The following is a 14,583-nucleotide window of genomic DNA, read 5'->3' on the forward strand; positions in this document are numbered from 1 at the left end:
GCAGGCTTCCCACAGAGCAGGGAACCTGACAAGAGGCTTGATCCCAGGACCCTGGGATGATGAATCTGAACCAAAGGCAGACACTTAATGACTGAGCCACCCAGGTGCCCCTACATATGTATTTTTGAATTATGAGCTCATTATTCCAGATATTTTCTTCTGTGAGGACTCTGTATATTCTGTGGACTATGAAAGCATCTGTAATAGGTGGTTTCCTAGTTGCCACTGTCAAATTGTTGTTAACTTTGTGGTATCAGACCAATTTTATTTCATATAAAAATTGGGGTCTGACACCCTTGTAGAGTTCAGACTCGAGTCTCTGATTTCTTGCAGCTCAATCATTTCCCCCCCTGTGGTCTAGGTGGAGATATTGCTTCCTTATTTTCTTCAGGCCAGGAAGTGAAGTTTTTCTAATGGGCACATTTTCAGCCCCCTGGCTTTATTCAGGGAGCGTATTTTCAGCTGCCCTGCACACACAGGACTGAAGCTGATGCTCATCCTACACAGACATTAAGACACCACTGTTATATATCCTGCCCATTTTCCTTCATAGATTCTATGATCTCAGCAGCTTCTTTCTACCATGTGTTCCATCATTCTTCTGGAAAATGCAGTTATACCCTTTTTGATTTCCATGCTTGGTTACATTTTTTTTTTTTTTGAAGTATAGATTTTGTGTAATGTCTTTGTGTGTCTGAAGTGGTAGGTGGCTTCCTATCATTCAGTATACTCTGGATTAGAAATCTCTAACTTTATTTAAAAAAATACCTGAGATAATATCATCAGCTCAGAAAACCACAATTATGGTAGTGGTGGTGGTATAAATATGCTGTATCATTTAGAAATGTGGTGAGACTAAAAAGGTAATTTGTATTGAGAAACATGACTAGTTGTCCAAAAAGAAGTAATAGGTTCTATATTTATTTACTTTGGTTGCTATAACAAATTATCACAAACTTGGCCATTTTAAACCACACATACTTATTCTCTTACAATTCTGAAGGACAGAAGTCAGAGTTCAGTATTGCTGAGCTGAAATCATGGTGTTGGCAGGTCCATGCTCCTCCCAGCAACTCTAGGGGAGAATCAATTCTTTGTTTCCTCCAGCTTGGGGATAGCAGTATTGCTTGACTTAGGGCTCTATAACTCCAACCTTCAAGGGCAGAATCTTCAAGTTTCCCTCTTGAGTATCAAATTTCCCTCTGCTTCTCTCTTATAAGCATACATGTGATGGCATTTAGAGCTCACTGGATAATCTCCCCATCTCAAGATCCTTAACTCTTTGGTCATATCTGTAAATACATCACCCCCCCCTTTTTTTTCTATACATGGGTAGATTCACAGACTTCAGATATTGGAATGTGAATATCTTTTAGGGAACATACCACAACCTACCACAGGTAAGTGTAAATAGGAAAAGTCATCCATCTTTTACCAGCACCCTACAGCCACAATTTCAGAGGGAGAAACCAAGGCTCATAGAGAGAAGGTAAGCCAAGATCAGGAGAACTGATTTATATGGAGGAAGCTGAAAAGAAGTTGAGCCAAATCACAATAGGAAGTATACATCAGGGAGATGCTAGTTTGAAATGATTCTGTTCCATGGTAAATGCCAGGGAGAAGACTAGTACAAGGAACCTGGCAGATCTTTGACACTCCCAATTCTCCACTGCTCAATTGAATTTTAGGCAACAGTTTTCACTTTGGAATTAAAATAGTTCATGATAGCTATGAATGGTTAATGGACTAAAACTGCAAACTTGTTGTGTCATGCTCTCCTTCTTCAGTAACGCCAGAAGCACAAGGAGTATGTGGCTCCTGAGGAATGGGGTCAGATGGTAATCAATAGATTCATTTCCAGTTCACTGAGGTCAACCAAAGGTCAATGAAAATCCCCCAAAATACACAGAGATATTTTCTGCAGAAAGAGTGCGTTTCCTAATTTTGGGGAGAGGCAGTGGGAAATACCCTGGTCTACAAGTCATCACATAAAAAGAAGGGTGGGTTTGCTCAAAGTTCAATAAACTAAAAAGTTCATTCTGGTCAAAAGAAATCATTAGGGGTCACTCATGTCAAGTTAGAATCTAACTGAATGCTGTTTTCTCTTCAAAATTAAGCACAACAGGAATGTTCTCTGAAGACAGAAGAGGTCAGAGAAAAGAAGCATTTTCCACAAATGGATTAAAGATTCCTGCGATTCAATATAAAGAGGAGACAAGCTACCTTTTAGACATGAGGATCCAGATAATTGGTCCACTCTCTTCCTTCTGACACCGGAACAATAGTGGAGAGTCAGGCAGTCTAGGACTTTGATCCACAGTGATGGAAACTTCCAACTCAACTGGATTCTTGAATACATGCCTCACCTTAGAGAGTCATTAGGTTAGCAGAGCTCATTTGTCTTAAATGCAAATGAGCCCCCAAAGAACAAGCATACTGGTCATTCACCGACCTCAGTGTATCTTCCATGGATTAATCTCGGTGCCTTTTCTGTGTTCCAGTTCTCAGGATTGGTATAAATCTTTTTTTTTTAATTTTATTTATTTATTTGACAGAGAGAGATCACAAGTAGGCAGAGAGGCAGGCAGAGAGAGAGAAAGGGAAGCAGGCCGCCTGCTGAGCAGAGAGCCTGATGTGGGACTCGATCCCAGGACCCTGAGATTATGACCTGAGCTTAACCCACTGAGCCACCCAGGTGCCCCAGTATAAAAACTTTTGATCAGAGTGCCTGTGAGGAGCTTAGAAGAAAGTGGAGGGACATTGAGACTCCTTGTACCAAAGAAGGGGAAATCATAGATGCTGCTAGAGCTGTGAACTCTGGTCCTCCTTAGAGAAGGGAAAGGAAACTGACAAGCGTTTCTTTTCAGTCACTGCTTTGTATATTAGGAGTGTACCTCATTGAAATTTTTTCAACAAGTCTGAGGAGGGGAGGGCTGTCTCTTGTTACAGAGCTAAGAGAGAGTCTCAGGGAGACACCACTCAGGGTCAGAGGCAGGGCAAGAAGTTCGCCCTGGATTTCTTTGTCTTACTTTATTGCCAGCAGCATGCTGGGGGCCCAGAGGCCTGGGGATGGAAAACAACAGAAGAGTGATGTGGACACATTCGTTACTTGCATTTTAGTTGCCTTAGTTCTAGGGGGAAGGGGTAGTGAAAATTCTCTTCTGCCCTCCTATGTATCTTCCAAGTGGATACAGACACCTCCCTCCCTTGGTTTCTCTTAGTATCCTCACCCTAGCAAAATGACTTTACATTTAGTTCCCCCATTCCAGTTGTCCCCATTGGGCTTCTTGAGAGCAGGAACTGGGTCTTCTTTAAGGAACTTATCTGGTGCCCTGCATAGGGCTGGCTATAAATAAATGGCACAGAAACTGCACACTGTCCTCGATGCAGAGTGAGGACATGCTGGCATTACCTGGATCTAGGGAATCTCTGTGCTCAGCCCCCCTGCAAACACACACATACTTTTCACTTAGTGGTTCTCAAACAGCCCTTGAGACACTATGATTAATTCCACAGACAGAGAAACTGAGGCTTTTGGAGAGGTGAGAGGACTTGCCTGAGGTTACATGCCAATGGAGAGTGTCAGGATTATGCTTCCCTCACACCACATTTACTGACTGTCACGCCATGGACACCGCTCTCTATTGGGACCAACAGGAGGAAACATGGTCTTTGCACAAAGGGAGCTTAAGATAAAAGAAGACAAAGAGAAATATCTAGGGATACTTTAAAAAGCAGCGTGTTTGATGTAGAGGTAAAAGGCCAACTGACCAGGAGATTGGGGAGACAGGAGAATTAGGAGGGACCCTGGGGAAATGGGTTAACCAGAGAAGGCCAGGTTTTCTATAAGAGGTGACATTTGAGCCTGCGTAGCCAGCACGTCTGCAACGCAGAGCTGGCTGGCTGAACAGCGAGCTCTGCTCACTGGGAAGTGGGTGTAATTAAGTCCTTCCCCAGCAGCTGCAGAGCCTGAGGTTCTGGGGCTGCCGCTGGTGTATTGCTAGTGCCCCCCTGTGCACAAAGTAAGAAATGGAGCACTTTCCAGGGTGAAGGGGGGGAGGCACTGCAGCTACCTGCGCCCTCCACCAGGAGCGTGCAGTTCCTTGCTGGCTTCCCCAAAGCAAATTTTTGAAAGAGGTTCTTAAGTATAAGTAACAAATAACTAAGCATGTCTCCCGGCCCTAAGTGAGACTTTTTCCCTTCTCACATCCCACTTCAGTGAGGGCCTTTGGTCCTGGCACAATCTACTGGATCTCAAGAGATCCTCAGAAGGCATGCTCTAGATGAGGAGTTGCTGAGAATAGATCTAGAGGAAGAAGAAGGGTTTGGGTCCCTGACCACAGCTCCAAACAAGGCCCGCCTGGTCTGGGCAAAAGAGCCACGGGGCTAGAAAGTGTGAGCTCAGTATGTCAGTTGTTGCATAGCTTTGTGTAATTGGGACTTTTGTTTTTTTTTTCCTTTGGACTTCAGTTTCTTCATCTGCAAGGTAAGTACTGACTCATACTGGAGTTGACCTGCGTGTCGAGTGTCATTGCCTCAGCCTGGTCCTTCCTCAGCTCTGCAGCGCAGTGGGAATTTGCTCACCTCCTCTTGCTGACTGCTCCTCCTTCTTGTCTTTCCTTTGGAGTCAGTTGTAGAGAATTAAGAAAGTTTAGTGAGTTAGTTTGTCTAGATTAGAAAACTGAAGGGGACATTTACTGAGGTTCCTCTGGCTCCAGCCTTAGATTCCACGTAGGAATATTCTGCTCCTATCCAGAAGGTGAGCAGGACTCTTGTTCCTTTAATTTAATTCAACTTACATGTATTTTTTAGTGGCCATTCTTTGTCACGCAAAGTGCTGTCTGACTCCCTGCCACCCCACCCTGGCCAGATGAACCATCTGGAGAAGACATCCACTTGCATGGGAGTTGACTGCACTGCAGAATTCTGTCTTTGCTATGCTTATATCCCTTTACATCCCTGCACACACATACCCGTCTGTGCAGACAGAACCGGAGAGAAATAGAAAATACAAAAGCAAGACAATAGTTGACTTAATAGGGTATTGGGAAAGGTGGGAGTAGGTGGTTTGCCTTGTATGGTGTCTGTGTAAACACCCGTATAGATTATCACAAGTAGGGATAGACAGAATGAGTTCACTAGATACAGGGTACCGCAAGACAGGGGCAGCACAGAGTCACACTCATAATGGCATCCACAGAGTCTTGATAGGGCTGTCATTCTAATGTGCACATTAAAGGAGGAAGTTCATGCACTCAGGCAAGCAAGCTATGGAATAAAAAATTAATAAATAGATTCATTCATTCATTCAGTCAGTCAGTCAGTCAGTCATTCATTCACAGCTGAGGATACACAGATAATTAATACACAGTCCATGCCCCGGAGGAAAACACAGGGAGAACAAGCAGGAAAGAGTCAAGAAATGTTCTTTACCAGATGAGTACAAACCCAAGAGAAGTGTTTTCTTAATTAGCAATTAATGATAACTTCCCATCTTCACAGCTTACTGTTTATAAGCAATCTGTCAGTGATAAGGGGTAGGATTATTATTAATATTAGTATTTACTCTCTTTCGATAGGCCTTTCTGGGAGAAGTAGGAAGGAGAAAAGAGAGTAAGGACATGGTGGGGAGGATTTTTTTTTAAATGGAGGTCTGGATTAGAATTCTATCAATAGAAAAATGAAGAAATCAAAACCTCTAAAATAGGGTTTGTGAATATTTGAAAGGAATCCTCAACATATGACTTAACACTAAACTTCACGCGTGGATATTGTACCCTCCCTCCGGTGGCCATACCCATGGCAGTCTACGTCAGGAGGGTATGTTTTGTTTGGCTTACATTTCTTTCTCCCCCAACAGAATGTGTATGCCGGTCCTCCCTGTACCCTGTGGTACTGTGCTGATACCAAGCAGGTTTCACCTAGCAGGCCAGAGGCAGGTGCAATCTCATCACCTCCTTTCCACATGCACTCCTTTTTCACCTGTGATACAGAAGCAAGGCCAGCCAGAGGGGAAGAAGATGGGGATTCTAGCTACAGTGCCCTCGCCTTGTCATCTAGTGAAATGTCAGGACAGCCTGGGGAAAGACAGACCCCAACCCTGTCTGCATTGCTGCACCTTGACACCACTGAACGGAGGAGAGCTTGTTGACCCTTGCAAAGAGGGACAGCCACTTGCTAGCTAGCTATATTCTGCTTCAGGAGCAGAACAGAGCTCTGGCTAGCTGAGCTCTCAGTTTCCTGGCCTGTTCCCTTCTTGTTTTCCTACTGAATGACAAGTGATTTAGCTCATCAAAAAAAAAAAAAAAGAAAACCCCCAAACCTTACCCCATCTCCACCATTATCACCAAAATGTGCCAATCTGCAAAGAACTCTAGGCTTGAGTTCATGTGAATAAAATAATCCCCTTTGCCCTCACCCCCTCACCCCAGCCTAAGCACTCCTATTAAAACAAAAAACAAAAAACAAACAAACATAAAAGTATGTCTTATAAGAAAGGCTTTGGAGAGCTCATGAATTTTGTTGTTTATATGGGTCTTCTAAAACAAGTTGCCATCTTTAATAGCCTCTCCTCAAGCTCAATTCAAAAGCAGTCTCTATGACTAAAATAAATGAGGAAAACAATTTGATAAAAATCAGACTTCTTCTCTTCTAATGACTGTATTGAGGCTAAAATTAAAGAAAACAAATTAAAAAACAAAACAACAACAACAACAACAGCAATGTAACAACAACAAAACAGCCTCTGCAGGAGAAAGTACATCAGAGAAGGCCTTGCGTATTTCTGTTCATTTGTTAAATGATTCTGTCTCCCCATCAAAACCCAGCAAGGGGAGATGAATGAGGGACAGATGCTGGGGCTGGGAAGGGTTAAACACCTTTCTCTTTGTCAACAGTATGCTCTGGGGACTTGAGAAGAACCCTGGTCAATAGACAGATATATTGACTTGTTATTATTTAAAGTTGTTTAACCAGGTAGAGATAAACGAAAGCTTTCAGCAGCTGAACTATCACACAAATCACAATTAAGGTGGCATATGTGTTTGGAAGACGTAAAATCAATTCCCGCGAAGATAATGTTTTAGTCTCTATTTGAACTTGAAAACAGAAGTAAATTTTCCGCAGCAACAGCTGGGCTTGTTCCATCCAGGAGGCTCTCTATTAACTGTACAAGAAGGGCCTTTATTACCTCTTCTAATGGGTTTCCTCTATGGTTTTGTCTTCATCAAAAAAGCCAAATTGATTGCCGTGGTGCTGTTTACTGATGTGGTGTTGAGGGCAGCGGCAGCTGGGTGCTCACCCACCCCAGTATTTGGACCTCCCTCTGCTCTGTGAGTGCTATTTAATGTTAGTGGAGGGAACAATGGAGCCCTGAGAGCTTCTGCTTGGACTAGGTGGGGGAGGGAGGGAGACTAGGCCTCCTTCTTAGCTTCACTCCCTAAGGTAGCCTGCCTTCCCTGGGCTTGCTTGGGTGAGAGAGCCTGTGTACAGGAAAGTGAGGCCTTTATTCATCTAAAGGAGTCTCTGTGATTTAATCCTCCTTCAAAGTTTCTCCCACTTGAACATCTTAATCATGTGTATTTGTGCCTATGTTTGTGCGGTTCTCCTAATTCTACCCTATGCTCCCAGGAGGCAGGGACCACATTTAATGCAAAGGTGCTGTGGTAGCTGAATGGAATGCAGGTGAAGCATAGGTTACCCTTTGGGGGATCACCGGGCTTGACTGTGATTATGAAGAAAAATCCATTGAGGAAATAGAAGTTTGACTTCCCCTGAGCAGGAGGTAGGGTACGAGGACACCATGATTCTAGAGTGACAACAGAAACAGATCAGGGGAGGAAAGATGACCAGTAAAGGGCTTGTAGCCAGGGAACCTGGACTCCAGGTCTCATCCGGGTGCTAACTAGTGGTGAGGCCTGACCTTAGTGTTGTGGGTACTTCATCGGAAAAATACAGAACCTGAGTTTCTTAAAACATGAACACTTACAGGGATGCCTGGGTGGCTCAGTGGGTTAAACCTTTGCCTTCGGCTCAGGTCATGATCCCAGGGTCCTGGCATGGAGCCCTGCATCAGGTTCTCTGCTTGGCAGGGAGCCTGCTTCCTCCTCTCTCTTTCTCTCTCTCTGCCTGCCTCTCTGCCTATTTGTGATCTCTGTCTGTCAAATAAATAAATAAATAAATAAATAAATAAATAAATCTTTAAAAGAAAACAAACAAAAAAAACATGAACACTTATAAAAATATAAGCTTAGTTATTACCGTTGAAGACAGACAAAACATACAAAAAAGAAAAAAGTATATACATATTGCAAGAGATTACCTGTTCTATTCACTTCTATATCCTTTTAGAGGAAAGAGACAAGAAGTAGTATAGGCTAAAATCTTTTTCCTTCTCAATATATTTATATCTGTAAAGTCTCTTTCCAACCCATGACCACCCCCTACATCAGGCACTCACGATCACAAATATGGACCACACAGAGCTCTCTACCTCCCTGACTTCCTGCTCTACTGGTGCCGATGTTCTTTCTTTTACTCTGGCCAGTATATCTCTACAAGGTTCCTGCTCACAAGACCATTTTGATCATGTTCTTTCTCAGCTCAAGTTCCACAGATGCACTCACTCAGTAGACACTGAGGTTTACCATGTGCCAGGCACTGTAGTAGGTGTTTGGGAAATAGAAAACACACAGATGACCTGCTGTCATTGAGTTAGGTTCATGGAGGATGACGGAGGATAGATGACAGACAGATGAGGAGATGAGGGAAGAGAGAGAGACATTTTGACATAAAGACACACATTTATATTTATTTAAAATCAATGTTTCCCATTTGCTTGAATGGAGTCACATTTGACTGAACAGAGTCTATATCCCATTGTCTATAATCTACTTTCCTAGATCGTGATTTTGTGGATCTCTTTTGTTTTATCCGAACTAGAAAGCCAAGAAAAGGTATTCCTTCTTACTTATATGATACTGTATTGTGTACTTGGAACCTGGAATTAAATTCTTTGCTAAGTTCTTTGCACAATTGACAATTCCCTCCTCGATGTTGCTTTTCCAAGTCTCTCAGACTTGCGCATGGTTAAGGGTCAGACACACTTAAGCCAATACTACCAAATACTACCGGGTGTTTTTTCCTCAGTGGGAAAGTGGGAAGGGTCAGGGCTGAAAAGTACAGCCATTTCTAGACCTGATCCTTTGAGCCGGGAGATTATCTAGGGACCTGGTGCCATTTTTCCCAAGAGTGAGAATTTTGATCACCGAAACTCACAAAGAAGGCAGACTTGCAAAAGACTTAATTGACCTTCTCTTTTGTTCAGTAACAGAACCCAGTGTGTTTTTGGAACATGAGGTCAACCCCAAGAACAGGGAGCAATTTGGTGTTGAACACAGGAAAGAGCATACAGTATAGAATCGGACGGAGCTGCATGGGATTCCAAACCCTGCTGATCTCTACATTGTGCCTCTGAACTACAGAGAGGATAATACATCATTCCTGAGGTTGTTTTGGATATTATATGAATTAGTACATGTGAAAGCTCCCAGCTCCTTGTGTGATTTCAATAAACACATCAGTGTTAGAAGCTTTTGGCCCTTGCTCTGCCTCCCCACCCCTGGCCTTATGCACACATTGCTGCCGTTGTGATGCCACTGTAGTAGGAATGCATCTGCTAAAATATCATTAACCTGTGGACACTGTGTGAAAACAAAAAGCATATTCACAAGACAGTTGTCTTCGCCACCCCTGGGAAATAGAAAACACACAGATGTGTGTTCGACTTCCTATCTTACTCTCTTCCTCAGCAGTTTCAGGTTCCTTGAGGTAAGAATTAAGAGGAGGGAGGGGGCAGGTTGAGCAGCGCTGAAACTGCCCACAGAACAGATCAGTACAGGAAAGAGCGAGGCCGGGACAATAGAGAATTCTGTAAGTAACTCAACAAGGAATTGACATCAAAGGGGTCACATTCAAACAAGCAGACGGACTCAGGTACTGGAGCCACTGGCACACGAAGTGGGAAATAACAGACAGGGAGAAGTCACAAATGGGGTGTCCATGCTGCCTGCCTCAGCTCTGAGACTGGGACCCTGGCTTCATCAAGAGAAGAACAGCGCCTTTGTATCTCAGAACCTCCGATGAGTCCCTTTACCGTCCTCGCTGACTCAACCATGCAGCTCTTTCTCTAATAAGCTGATTCCCCTGAGACCTTTACCCATAAAGAGACAGAAACTAAAGTAATCTGGTCTTGTAACCAGAGCAACCGTCTTTGCAGGGAACAAGAGAGAGAAGGGTGCCAGAGCAGGCTCCCTGGGTACAGCCAGACTGCCTTCTTCCTCAGACAGACAACCAACCCAGAGAGCACACCATCCAGGGCCGAGGCATCAGAGAATTAAAAGACATCCTCTGTGCATTTGTAGTTAGTTTGTTCATGCTCTAGCCACTGCATGGAGGCAAGGGAATAGGAAGTGGTTATTATTGAACCCTTAGGAGCCGGTCATTTTTCTAGGTACTTTACATGTTTTATTTCATGTGATCTTAACAAATAATCAGAGAACATGGTATTTAAGCAGAACCATCCATTACATTTCTCCCTCTGGACCATCGTGTTTGGTAGATGTGGTAAGACAGCCAGAAAGTGAATGAAATAAATTGATTTATCAGCTACCTGTTTGAGCTTAGTACCTACAGGCCAGGAATGTGCTAGCTACTTCCCTCTGCACCCTCTCTTACACATCTCACAGCAGTGTCACGGTGTAAGTATTGCTAGAGCTACTTTGCAGAGAGCAAACAGAGGCTGCAAGCGATTATACTCTAAACTCACAGGCAACTCACAGGCAACTAGAAAGAACCAAGTTCTTTCTCACTTGCAGATCTTGTTACCTCACACCAAAGCAGCATAAACATACAGACACAAACTCACATGGCTCCATGTTGACAAAGACTGATAGACCCTCCTGTCACAAGACAAGTTTTTTGATGAGATGCAGCCTTCCCTAGTCTTAGGAGGGCCACTCTGGGATCACTGGGCAAAAAAATAGAACAGAGGTAGAATTATATCTATATCCTCAAGTCATTCAAATGGAATGTATTCCTCTTAGTGGTAGCTATCTGATGAGGTTTAGAAGCTTAAGCACCTTTCTGAAATTTGTTTGCAAGCAAGTGAGCATCAGATAATATGATAACACAAAAAGGATTTGCCTCACTGTGACATAAGAAATGAATTGTAATAAAACACATTCAAACATTCTCAGTGCCCAGCTATTCTCTCATCCTCCAGGGAAGAGTGGTTTGGCTCTTTGCAATTGACTTGAGAAGTGCCAAATCCCATCTGGGTGGTGGGACAGCTGTGCCATTCCCCCCACTTCCTCTCTTAAATCATCTGTTACTTTCTGGCTGCCTAATCAGAGAACTGCTCCTCTGCCCTTCTATCACAACAAGCAATAAAAACAGTACCTTTGTAAGACAAAATCAAGATACAGGGGAAATGGAGCATGAGACATGAATTGCAGATGATCCGAGGAGCTAGAGTTCCTATAGAATTAAAGTGGAAGGCACAGGAAGGAAATCAGGCCTCCTTGTTGATGATGATGGATATGATTAGATGACTCAGGAAAATGCTGATGGTGCTTAAACCTCTCCACCTGGAAGTTCTAAGGATGCTTGAAAGCACACGTATCAAAAAATGGTTGGGACATCCTCCTCCTCCTAATTTTTAGAATCATAGAATGATACTATCTTCTACCCTGTTGGCTAAATTGGAAACGTGGATTATTCCCCATATTCACATTCCCTGTCACCTCGTGCATCTAATCCTTCCCATTTACCCCTGAAAATCATCCTGGCTTGCCTGCTTCTTCTTAATATTCCTCGTGATTTCTCACCTAAGTTATTTAAATTGCTTCTAACATGTGTCTCCCTTGCCAGTTAGGCCAATGTCCATTAATCCACCCTCTGTCGCAGTGATCTTTCCAAATTACAATCCGATCTAGCCACTCTTCTGATGAAATCCTTCTATGTCTATACTTTCTCTTTTAGGACAAATCCAACAACTCATAATTTCTTATAAAATTTTTAAGGTCCTCACCCCTGCATACCCATTCTGCCTTGACTCCTGCCATTCTGCCTTTGCCCTTATTTGGGATAATCTACACTTGAGTTTCTCGACCTTGATGTGCTTCTCATGCCTGCATGTGTACATCAGGGATGATCCTCTGCATCACTCACTTGTTCCTCTTCCCTCCATTTTTTTTTTTTTTTTTTTTAAGTAATTTCTTCTTCTTTTTGACTTCTGAAAGGGTTCCTTGAGCTCTAGTTTCTGGTCATGAGCCCTCTGCTGGGCACCTCTAGCACTTGAACAACACCTAGTATGTTGTGCTATAGTTTTAAATCCTCCACTAGACTGAGACCTCGTGGAATACAGATACTTTGTCTCTCCTGTATGTATCCTCAAGTAATTGTCAGATATTACCTATCTAATACACATTTATTAGATTGGGATTTAAATATTTCTCTCTTTTTTTTTTTTTTTTTTTTTTTTTTGCAAAATTCCTTTGGGAGTCTACCAAAAATCTTCCCACTTTCCAGTTTTGCATCCTTAAATAATCTAGACTCAGAGATTTATTTCTCATTTTTAAAACTTCAGCTAATAAATAATATAAACATATCTTTTCTTCTTTTTTAAAGAAGCAAACACAGTGAAAATTATGTTTTGTAGCAGCTCAGGAAAGTGAAGACATTGAAGGAAAGCTGAAGGAAGAAACAGAAGAAAAAGGTAATGTTTACTTTGCAACTAATATGTACCACTTAATTTGTTAAACATCCTTACCTATTCACATCCAATAAGGTCATGGTCAGTCTTCTAACGTAGATATTATGACCAGTGTTTTAATGAAGATAAGACTGAAGTCCAGAGTGCATAAAAAATTGGTCCAAGGCAACATAACTTGTAACTTGGTGACATCAGAGTGTAAAGATTAGTTTCCTCAAACTACATCACACTATGTCCCTGAAGAGAAAATATGTGGTTTGAGTACATAAACTAAACAAAATAAAATGTGTCTTACAGGATATAGAAAATAATGAAGAAGCAAAAACTGTAAATATTCTTACTTTTGAAATAAGAGACGCTGCTAAACATTTAAATGCAAATGAGCCAGATATCCCATCCTAAATCCTTAAGTTATAGGTAAATCTAGTCTAGAGAAACTCAGTTTAGAGGAAACTATTCAGCAAGTTCACATTTAATCTCCACCTCTCCCTCTTTAAGTCTCTGATATGTCCATATTTGCAGTCATTGTTTTCTCTTCCTCTCAGGTAAAAGTCTCCTGGAGCTTTGAGATCCAATAGAAGTCAACATGTTCTATAATCCCATGTGGAAATGAAAGTTTATATTCTAACCAGAGTTGACATTCTAGGTGGTACATCTCCCTCTCTGGAACATTGTATGTCAAATTTATCTCCAGTTGGGTAGTGTGGTCCTTTGGACATTTACAGTTGAACTCTTGTCATGGTACTCATTCATCCAACAGATATCTTTCACACTATCAATAAATACTTGAACACTGAATGTGCCCTGGTCCTGGTATCCCACTTATTTTTGTAGTAAGTCTGTTCACCACATCCACTGTCTATATTAGCTGCCTATTTTCCAGCTTTTCATCCCTAGGGGATAAAAGTAGCTTCCTAATCATTTCCCAATATTTGCTTCCACTGTACTCATTTTCTCGTATCTGTATCATAATACTTGCAATATTATACTGTAATTTTCTTTTTATATAGCTGTTTTCACATCTTAGATATGAGCTCCTTAAGGGGAGTTCCTCACTAAATGCAATGCATGAACAAATGAATAAATGGAAAAAATAAAGAAGAAAAGAAGGATTTCATACTGATCAAATGAACATGTTCCACAAAAGTAGCATCTTTGTAGTTTGAAGGTTTTCGTTTTCAAAACTGATCATAAGATTTGGTACTAGTTAACACCCACAAATTTTTATTAAAATAATTTATGCAACAGAAAATAAAAGAGAAAAGGCGGCATGGTTGCCAGTTGAGGTCTCTCCTGCCTGTTTCTTCAACCATTTGTTTTGTTCATTGAAGACTGCATTCCCACTGTTAGAAAATTAAACATCGACATCTGCTCATCTGGGTGTTTCCACTCTGCTCCCAATTCTCCATCCTTTTCCTACTGTAACACATCCTGATAGGAACAAGTATGCCCTTCATATATTTCCTAAAGCCTTTCTCTCTATAGATGTTTTAATGGGGTGTATTTTGGGTGAAGATAACAAAAATGTATCCAATCATTTAGCTTCTGTGCTTAAGAATAACTAGATAGAGCCTCGCTTGCAGAATGAAGAGATAACAGCAAAGATTTTCATTACTTGGAAGTGGCTTGGTAAATAGGTATGTCTGCTGAAGGCTAGTTGGGGATGCTTGGTGGATGGATTGACAGGTAAGGGAAAGATAGATGGTTTAAATAAGTAGATGGGAACAGTAATATGATGGAAGTGGGAGTATATAGATAGAATAAGGGTTAGATAAATGGGGAAATAATATGTGAATGAAGAGGTGAGTGGT

The sequence above is a fragment of the Mustela erminea genome, chromosome 9 (genome assembly GCF_009829155.1).
Source record: "Mustela erminea isolate mMusErm1 chromosome 9, mMusErm1.Pri, whole genome shotgun sequence".
NCBI classification, from domain to species: Eukaryota; Metazoa; Chordata; class Mammalia; order Carnivora; family Mustelidae; genus Mustela; species Mustela erminea.